This window comes from Tamandua tetradactyla, chromosome 12 (genome assembly GCF_023851605.1).
Source record: "Tamandua tetradactyla isolate mTamTet1 chromosome 12, mTamTet1.pri, whole genome shotgun sequence".
In the NCBI taxonomy this organism is placed as follows: domain Eukaryota; kingdom Metazoa; phylum Chordata; class Mammalia; order Pilosa; family Myrmecophagidae; genus Tamandua; species Tamandua tetradactyla.
This window is the reverse complement of record NC_135338.1, coordinates 91,599,212-91,606,484: the sequence shown is the minus strand read 5'-3', so window position 1 is coordinate 91,606,484 and position 7,273 is coordinate 91,599,212. Positions and strand designations below refer to the sequence as shown.

Genomic DNA, 7,273 nt, shown 5'->3' with positions numbered 1-7,273 from the left:
AGGGAGTACTTTCCCTATGAGATTTCTAAATGCATTATTGCTGATACAGTCATTAAAATAATATGCTGTTGGTACAAGACTCTGCAGACAGATCAATGAAGTAAAAACATAATCTATTACATAATCTATTACACAAATTTTTAAAACTTGAAATCTCAGAAAGGAATCATCAGAAACCAAGTTGCATTACTTAACAGTGAAATTAGAAAATGTGGCTATTTGAGGGCGATCAAGTTCAATCATTCCCTCATACCATACAGAAAAATGTCTTAAATATAAAGTGAATCCAAAAATATCTAGAAAATATGGCTGTATATTTAACTGAACCCTGGAAGAGCAAGAGCTTTCTGAACATGAGGTAAAAGTGATCACACCAGAATAGAGAGTTATTTTAAAACTAACGTGCCCAAAGCATTCTATATAAAATGTAAAGGCAAATGAGAAATTTGTTTTAAAATATTTCAAGGAAATGAATAAAGAGCTGGCAGCTGCAATACAGCAAGTATTCTTACAGATCAATGAGGAAAACAATCACGGGAAAACAGCACTCCAAGACATACAATCTGTAGAAGAAACATGGATACATGCCTCAATTCATGAGAACTTAAATCTAATCTCAAGCTTAATCAAAGAAAATGCAAATCAGCAAAACAAGATCATTTTTTGCAGTTATTGATTATATAGTCAAATTATACTCTTTTGAGCAGGCAAGAGGGGAGAGGGGCCTCTCAAGTCTCCTGCAAGAGAACCTGCCCCCAGGAAGCACAGTTGATTGACAGCACCAGCTGCCCACCTGCCCCATTGCCTGGGCAATCCCTGGGCAAAATTCCAGCGGGTGGAGGGTGCTAATGCCAGTCCATTTCTAACAGCCCCAAATTCCTCTTGTGAGAAACTCTGGTTTGGGGACTCCCCATCCCTGAACCAGAATGCTCTTCAAACGATGTCACTGGCTGAGACTGTTGTCTCCAAGCCCATCTTCACTGGCCATCAGGGAGGTGGACCCGGCCAGCGGGCTGGAGGTTCTCCCCGCCCCCTGTGCTCCCCACCCCATCTATTCTTCATGGGCATTTCCCCACTAAATCCAGCTGAAAGGTTTAGGAGGCGAAAGGGTGAGAAAGAAGGAAGGTAGACCAGGAAATTTAAAACGGGCGGGTTTATTTCTGTGCTCCCGGGCAGAGCACACCAAAACCAAGATGGAGACAGGTGAATCCGCGCCTGGGTAATGGCGGGGTCAGTTTTTAAGCAAGGGGGTCAGGGGAAGTCCGGAAGGGGCAGGTCATCAGTTCCGGAAGCCAGGTGTCCAGAAGGGGCGGTTTCGGAAGTCATGTCGAGAGGTGCGACACAACCTCCGCAGGTCCGGTTGTAGTGCCCTCCCTCGTTCCCCTGACCTAACACCAGTTGGGCGTCCGCTCCTCAGACCACAAACTGACAGGTGAAATGTGTCAGGCACTCCCCACATTGCTTAGGACGTGACTCTTAAGTTGGCACAACCTTTTTGGAAACTCAATAATGGACTTCTGATATGCTCTCATGATAGAATATTGTGGGGTCAGTAAATATCAGGTTTGGGAATGGCCCTGACTTGAAACAATACTTGTGCCATCATCTTGAGTGCAAAAAACAAGACAGAAGCACAGGGACAGCATGATAACCGACGGTAACCGATTTTAGAAATTCATTGTGTGTAATAGCTACACACGTAGAGAAAAGGTGGGCAGCAAATACACCAAGAGGTTTAAGTTCAGTTATCTTTGAGGATGGAATTAGCAATGATTTTTGTTTTTCTCTTTATACTTTTCTGTATGTTTCGTATTTTCTGCAAAAAAACAAAAAAGTAGAAATTGATTTCATAATTGGAAAGTGTTGCTTTAAAAAAAAGTAAGATTGAAATGTAGGCCAAAAGGCGCGATGGTGGTAAAAATAGAGCCCAAGGTAGGCAAAAGTCATTGCCATCGTCTGGGGTACCAAGAGGGTACCCACCAACCCACCCATGCCAAGTGGACAGAGTGACTGGTGCCGTGCAGCTCAGAAGGGAGCATGGCCACAGCGAGGACATGGGTATGCCCCGGCATGAGCGGAACAGTCAGTGGGAACACAGCTTGTGAGCAAAGTAACGGGAAATACCAAGTGAGAGCTTTACGGCAGAATAGCAACGAGTTTTAGTGCCAACCTCATCAGTGGGAACCACTGAAAGTTTTTAAACATCGCCGTTCGACCAGTGCTACTTTCTCCCTAACTTTTCTTCAGACTCGCTAAGCTAAAGTGCTCATTCAGCCCTAAGCAGCCAGAAGCAGGGAGGGTCCTAGTGGCCACACATGCTTCTGCCTGAATGGGCGTCACCCATCCGGAAGCAAGCCACACAGCCACTGGGCCCAGGGCAAACAGAAACGGGGCTTCCCAGTTTCTGCCTTGGAAGGAACTCTTTCTCTGGATTCGCTTTTCTTCTCTTTTCTTTAAGCTGCTGTTCAGTTTGGGAAAGAGTCCGTCAGTTTAGGTCACAGGGTGGTCACACGTTCCAAGGACATGACTCTGAATATACCACACACCACGGAAGGTGAAGGTGGCACTAAACTCCAAGATGTGTGGTAACCCCAAAGCTCCCATGCAAATGAGCACCTGGGCGCGCGAGAACCCGAGTGGCTAAGGGCATTTCCACTTCCCCCGACTTCTGGGCTCAACCGTGAGCCTCTAGCTCAATGATGAGCAAGCAAGCAAACAAACAAAAATTGGGAACGGAACACAAAATCTCCAAGCCTGACCTTGAAGACTTGGAGGAAGAACACAGGAAACATTCGTTAGCCATGTTTTGGCTTGAAGCCGGGGCAAATTATTATGATGACAACTGATAATCCATTTCCGCTCAGAAAAAATAATAACGCCCAGGTCGCCATGGGAATTTTGATGCAAAGAAACCCACCAGTGCCCTCAGGCCTCCTGGTGGATCCTGCGGAACTCTGGGGATCAGGCAAGCCCTCCTCCTTTAGTACCCAACTTTGTCTACTCTTTGCTTTTTTCTCCTGTGGCCTGGAAACAAGCCACACCTATCGCTCAGATCTCAATGTGACTGCAGCTCTGGCCTTGGAGCCTCTCTATAGGTTCTTCCTGGGCTACTGCAGGTCTGACCCCTCCAGGAAGAGAATTCCAGATACTGGAACCTCCCACCACCCCCACAGGCTGCCGTGTCTGGTCTTCTCACCCTTGCCCCAAGTGCAGGTGTGGGAAGGCCTGGCTAGCCAGCCTCTTCTCCCTCCTTTCCCCTGGGGGCAGCAGGGCTCTCTTCTTCCAGTCTGTGCATCTCAGAGGTTCATGGAAGCTGCCAGGGATGAAGAAATGCTCTGGTTATGTTATCTAAACCTTCACAGTTAACCTCTAAATTCCTTTTAATTATTAGTTCCCAAAGGATATCCCTTCCTATCCTGGTACTCTTGGCAAGCGCCTGCTCCGAGAAGTGGTCAGGGCCCACCAAGGCTGTAATGACCTTGAGCCTCGAGAGGCTGAAGAGGTTATCTCCATCTATTCATGAGGCAGATAAAGGCCTCAACCCCTTCTTGGGGACTCCCCCACCCCCACCCCTTTCTGGGCTTCATCTCACTCTGCATAACTCCAGGGTTAGTTGGGATCTAGGAGAGTCTTTCAGATAGTTTAACCAGGAGCACAGTAAGGAAATAAATCCTGCTAGATACTAATACACCGAAACAGTCAATGGAAGAAACATAGGTTTCACAAAACAATATCTCCCTACTATGTGCAGTGCACTCTGATATTTTGCTTTATTATTTTAACGTTGTTGAAGACCCACCCAATTTTTTCACAACTCACTGTTGGATGACAGATAGGTGTCCGCTGCGCGACGGCCTCACAAGTGTTGGAGAAACTATCAGAATTAGAATTGATTGGCAACACGCTCCCTGCTGTGCTCATTTCTCTGTGGTGTCCCACAGCAAACACCACTCGGGCAGACCTGACCTGCAGGGAAAGATGTTTGCTGCTGGAATCTGGACCATAGAAAAGACACAAGTTTGATAGTCTCAGTAGACAATCTATATCTTATGGCTCTCATTCCAGAATCTTTTTTGTGTTTGCTAACACTCACCCCTTCTTAATTCTTGTCACTTTTTAGGCTGTTGAGGCAAAATCCCATAGCCTTTGGGTGGGGTTGGGGAAGACAGGAGAGGAAGAAAATTCTGAGAGGACTTGCCACTAGGTATGTGGCCAGTTTTCTCATCCCATATCCAGGTGAGAGGTCAATTTGCACAGCAGGACCAGCGTGCCTGTACATTCTCAGCCTTGCCCATTTTTGTATGCCGTCCCCCATCCATCCTCTTGCTTAGGGAACACTTTTTACACCAAGGAACAATCCCTCAGGGAATCCTGGGCTCTCTGGACCCTGTATTTCCAACAAAGACAAGATTGTTACCCACTTCCTGAATGATTGGGGTTTAGAGACAACTGAGCCTCCTTTAAATTCCAGCTTGAAGAGGGTGAGACTGAACTCATCTGACACAGAGGCACTTCCACTTCTGACACAAGGAATAATCAGTGTCTCCTTCCTCCCACCCCCATGCTCTCAGGACAAGCAGGCCAGATCTAAGGGGTGCAGTGTGGAAAGGAGGCAAAGGGGCATGAAGCCCTCCCATGAGCCCCGCTGTCTTGGCTGCACTCCATTCTGATCATCCTTGCTCTGCCTCTCCTATCTCTTTGGAAAGCTGTTGCCCTATGCATCGAGCTGAATGCTCCCAGCCACATTGTCATCCGCCTCCAGTCACATCCCTCAGATTACCAGCATCCTGGCACTGGCCCGGCAGTCCAAGGCTTCAGAGTGCTACACTCCAGGATTTGCTCTTATTCTAGCTGGGTTCACTGTTGCTAAGTGAAGCTTGGAAGTCTTCCCTTTCTCTCCTCTTGCAGGGTCTCCTCTTCTGCTCCTGGCCACCCACGCCTGGTCCAGTGGAGGGATTTTACCAATCCCTGCCATCCAGGCATCACATTCACCTACAGCTTGGGCACCAAGTTCTCACCCTATCGCCATTGTCCACAAGCATTTACTTGTCCACAGCATACTAGGCTGGCTGCTCCATGCTCAAGCCTGAGGGAGCAGCCAAAGACAAGGCAAAGTCTTAAAACTCCCCGGGAGCTTATAACACTACTGGGAAACCATGATTAATATTGAAAAACAGGTACAATGATACAAGCAATGTAAAAGTGCCCCCAAGCTGCCCGGATGGGAGTCTAGGGTGGGTGGGCACAGGGAGGTAGAGTGTGAGTTCAAGGGCAGAGGTTGGAATGTTCATGTCCAAGAACACACTGGAGATACCGCTAGGCCAGCACTGGAGGGTTTGTTTCAGAAAGTTAATTTGGAGGGTGGGGGTGAGCAGGGAGAATGAGATTGTTAGGTCAACTAAGTGAAAGAAAAGGATTACTCTTAAAGTTGACCACTAGGATGCAGCAAAGCCTTCTAAACTCACCTTTGGGTTGATGTTGCCTTTTTATCTGGAACCACAGAACACAAAAAAAAAGCCATTTAGAAATGCAAACACAGCCAACCAGAGCAGCCATTACAATTCAAGCAGTCACAGAGGTTTCCAGGATCCTCACCCAGTGGCACAGTATAACCCATGGGCCTCGAGGATTGGTTCCCCCTGGGCAGGTAGCTTCTCTGGATTTATCTTCTCCCTCTTCTGTGCCATCTTGTTTTGTCAAGTGGAAAAGCATGTTTTTGACCAAGCAGACCATTTCTATTGTCTTCCCACAACCTGCCCTAGACCAGAAGGTGGGCTGAGATGTGCGAGGGAGGTGGGAGCGTCTTGAGCAGGAGGATTAGTGTTGCACTGGGTTGACGAGGAGACAACCAAGATCTTTTCCAAATCCGAGGTCTGTGTCTCTACTCCCACCCAAGTTAATCCTCCATTTCCAAAGTTGCTAGGTGCATGGTTGCCCAGCAACCGCTCTGTTGTCCAGGCATGATGTTAGGTGTGGCCGGGTAATGACATTCCTTCCGGTGTGAGCAGAAGGGGTGGCTGCCACGTCCAGGTTCTCTCCCCCATGTTCTTACCCTCATCCTAAGGGCTGGAATGACAATGATGATAGCAGCTCTCAACGCCAACTATTGAACATGGCAGAGTCACAATCTGCCTGGGTTACTGATGTACCACATAGAGTAGCTCTCCCTGTCCCCTGCTCCCATAGTCTAAACCATCTGTCCTGGACTGTTATGTTTGAAAGAAATAAACATCTATTGTATTTGAGTTATTACATTTGGGGTCTATTTGTCATAGCACTTTGGCCTACCCTGACACAATCTCAAAGGCTTGAATTCTTCTTCATCAGTTAAACAAATGACTAGATACCCAATTACTTAAATTTTCAGGTACTGAGAACCCGAAGAAAGAATACATTAGGTGGAGGTGCGAATGAAGAGTTAACACATTTGTAAATTGCCTCTAAAATCATTTGGAGGTCTCAAGCCTTGGCTATGTTTGGACTATCTCCATTTGCATTTGAAATGCATTCAAAAGAAGTATCTAATATGAGGATTGTTTTTCAATGCAACGAACATCGCCTGACTGCCCTAGATAGACAAAATACTGGGAACTGGATACGGAGTCAAAGAAGAACCCAGTCCTTGCCCTGATGACTTGGTCATTTAGGTAAAGAAAGAGAGAAGTATCAACAGTTTATTGTAGGACCCTGCCCTTCCTTCCCACTTGACCCAGATGTTGGCTCAGCTCTTGTGTGACTCTGAATAAAGTGGTTGGCAGAATTCTACTGAGCTTGGGGGGTGCTGGGGCCAGGCGAGCAGGCATTCAGGATGCCCAGCCTCCTAGCTGGTCTTGACATATGTCTGTTTTGAGTGACGTCCTAGAAACAACTGCTCAAATACAGCAATCCAACCCATTCTTGGCTGCCAACCTCCCTTTCGAGGCCCTGGAGGACGCTGGAAGGCTGATGATATAAAGAAAAGAGAAAACCCTAAACGTTCTGGAAAGAGGAATGGTGCTTCTCCTCCACCCTCAGAACTCTCCTTATTGAGGGGGAATTGGATTTTAGGAACAAAACGAACACTGCCAGCTCAGCTCTGTCCGTGACTGGCAGAAACAGCGGAGGGTACCTGGGCTGGAAGACATCACCCCGCACCCCGTCTAGGATGCTTACGGAGCTCACATTTGAAGACACATGTAAAGTGTGTGCTGGCATGTCGCACACCACAAAACCCGACACCCACCCTCCCCAGTGCCTGTGCCCAGTGCCCGCTCAAGAATCCTCCAGGTGCCCG

The 7,273-nt window shown here is 47.5% G+C and overlaps 1 long non-coding RNA gene across 1 annotated transcript; it reads right to left on the bottom strand.

Moving 5' to 3' along the window:
- Window positions 1–1,523: 1,523 nt before the first annotated feature.
- On the bottom strand, window positions 1,524–4,306 carry LOC143652481 (uncharacterized). Its single transcript, XR_013160713.1, has 2 exons — window positions 3,197–4,306; window positions 1,524–1,816 (listed from the first exon to the last, which is right to left on the bottom strand). It is a non-coding gene; the product is annotated as an uncharacterized LOC143652481 (long non-coding RNA).
- Window positions 4,307–7,273: the final 2,967 nt, after the last annotated feature.